This window comes from Microtus ochrogaster, linkage group LG1 (genome assembly GCF_000317375.1).
Source record: "Microtus ochrogaster isolate Prairie Vole_2 linkage group LG1, MicOch1.0, whole genome shotgun sequence".
NCBI classification, from domain to species: Eukaryota; Metazoa; Chordata; class Mammalia; order Rodentia; family Cricetidae; genus Microtus; species Microtus ochrogaster.
The window spans coordinates 43335840-43338664 of record NC_022027.1 but is presented as its reverse complement, the minus strand read 5'-3'; positions in this window follow the sequence as shown (position 1 = coordinate 43338664).

Sequence of the window (2825 nt, the reverse complement as noted above, 5' to 3'; positions counted from 1 at the left end):
CATCCCTGCAAATGGAAGCTTCTCTGGTGACGGTTGAGAGATGCATTAATGTATGAAGTCACAATAAATCATTGGGAGGTAATTTAATCCTCTGTCCATTTAGCGGACTAACAGGTAGGTTCCCCCTCCCAACCCCAGAGCCTATGGCTTGTCCAGTCATAGATTCCTGGCTTAATACTGGTTTCATCTTGTGGAGTGGGACTTAAAGCCAATCAGAAAATGGTTGGTGGCTCCCATGTCTGAGTTACTATCGTACCAGTGGTCATGTCTTGCCAGGCCAGCTGTTATTACAGCTCACAGAGTTCACAGCTGGGTAAGAGTATGATTGCTGTTCTTTTCCAGTCAGAGTTGAGTTGAGCCTCAGGGTGAGATTGAACTGCACAGGTAACACACAAGACCGTGGAAGCCCATGGAGGCAAAGAACATAATTAGATTTGTAGTTCTGGGACTATGAAAGCTAGCCAGTGAGAACGAAGCTTCCAGACCTGTCAACACCAGTTTGACAGCTCTCTGTTCTATGTCTCAAGCATGTGGTATTATCAGCAACTCGGTCAGGGATTGTTTGGAATGTGTGCTCATTCGTTAATGCACACGGATGTAAATGCTTCCTGCTCCCTCTGGCAGAGTGTGAGACAGTGGACAAATCAAGACTGGCCGCAGTCTGAGTGCGATGGTGGAGTAGCCTTTCCATGCTTTGAAAAGTGCGTGAGTCCTGGCTGTCCTGGAACTCACTCTGTAGACCAGGCTGGCCTCAAACTCACAGAGATCCGCCTGCCTCTGCCTCCTGAGAGCTGGGATTAAAGGCGTGCCCCACCACTGCCTGGCTCTCCTGGTCTTTTTAATATGAGTAGAAATCCAGGGGACACAAAGAGAAGCAGCAGTATTGGGGGCAAGAGTTTGCAAGAGCTTGGAGGTGCTGCTAGGATCACATTTAGTAGTGTTCCACCAGATAGCAGACAGCATTTTCCTTATCACAGAACACTCTTGTGGACAGCATTGGAGTAGAAATTCATTCTGCTTTAACTCTGGACAGTGGGTGCCAATGGCATTTACTAAAATGTGGAATAAGAAAGGAAGAGAAAATTTAAAAGGAAAAAGGAATTGTTTGGATACACTGAGTTTGGGATATCTGGGGGCCATCCATGTAAATCTGTGAGCTTAACTAGTTAAAAACTGACCTGGAGCTCAAAGGGATACAGAAGTTAGAGAGAGGCATATGAGAGCCTCCAGTCCCTAAGTACTAGCTGAGGTCATGGAAGTAGAGGTGAGTGGAGCAGATACTCCACTGACTCCCCCCTCCACTTAAAGTGGGGGAAGAGGTGCTGGAATACAGAGGGAAAAGCCATCGAATGAGGAGCGAGCCGAGAAAACAGAACGCTGAGTGGTAGTCCTGAAGTTAAGGATGAATTAGGCAAACAGGTCCAGAGCCCAAGAACACCAAAACAGGATTTGTCCTGAAAAGACTCCGCTGTTTTTGGAGGTCAGGAAGTCATTAGCAGCCCTGCCTGGAGATGGTCCAGTAAATGGAGGAGAGGTAGCCAGGGGACAGCTGGGCTCTGAGGGATGGAAGAGGTACGTGGGGGTGGATGAAGAGACGCAAGCCTCCCTCCTTCAGGAAGTCTGGGCAAGAGGATGAGAAAGCCACAGTGAACACGAGGGACAGGAGAGGACAAGGGAAAGTTTTTAGTTTTTAGAAAGTGTGAATCTTGGAACCAGTTTTTAAATTGTGGGGAAGGAGTGGGTGGGATGGAGAAGTTTGCATAACCGTAGGGGAAAGGTGTCCTGACTGAGCCAAACACTGGGGATGGCAGTAGGGAAGGTGCTGGGCTTTGGAGGAGGAAAGACACATTCTCCCTCTGAAGTCCAGGCTGGAAGGACAGAGTGACTGGATTCCCAGGGGTGGAGATAGGGAATTTGAGGGCCACACTCCTCTTAGTGTCGGAACATTGACATTTTGAGCTGCGGCTTGAAGGCCATACAGAAACCGCACATATGTTACTTTTATTGAACCTTGCTAAGAGCCAAAAAGTGACAAGCATGCAGGTCAAGTCGTACGATTTTTCAGTGTGGGAGGTAAGGCTAAACACTCAACTTTCCAGACTAGGATGGTGGCTCCTCAGTTCAGCTGAACTCCTTGGAGGCGGCTAATCACATCCATCTAAAGTCTGGCTTTGTGGTGAGCACCAAGGACAACATAGCAAACAAATAAAACCACACCTGGACTCGGCCTCCCACAACCGGCCAAGCACCAAATGAAAATGGTAACAAGAAAGCTTTGAAAATGGGCAGAGAAAGAGACGATTAACTCTGAGTGCAGGTGAATAAATCAAGCTGGCAATGGGTGTTTAAGTGGCAGCGTCAGAGACTAGGAGAGGAAATTCTTTTTAAGGACAATAGGACAATCTAGTTAGCAGTTAGGCCTGGTAATTTATCCCGGGAAACCCAGAACTTCCCAGATGGAGGCAGGCAGATCTTAGCTAAGGCCAACCTTGGCTACAAAGTGAGTGTTACAGCCTTGAACTCCCGATCCTCTCATCTCGCACTCCTGAATTCTGGGAGTGTAGGTATGAACACCACGCCTAGCTTAGATGTTGTATATAGTATCACTCCAAATGAATAAATTCTGAAGACATTCTCAGGAAGAAGGCTGCTATCTTCCTAGAGGAATATTTAAAACTCCCTTCAAAACCTAGAAGATGTGAAGCCGAGGGGCTGGCTCAGACCTGAGTTAGGATCTCCAGCAAAAGCTGGGAGCAATGGTGATATCAGGTGTGTACCTGTTAATCCAGGGCCAGGGAAGAGAGGCAGAGTATCTGGGGCCTCGC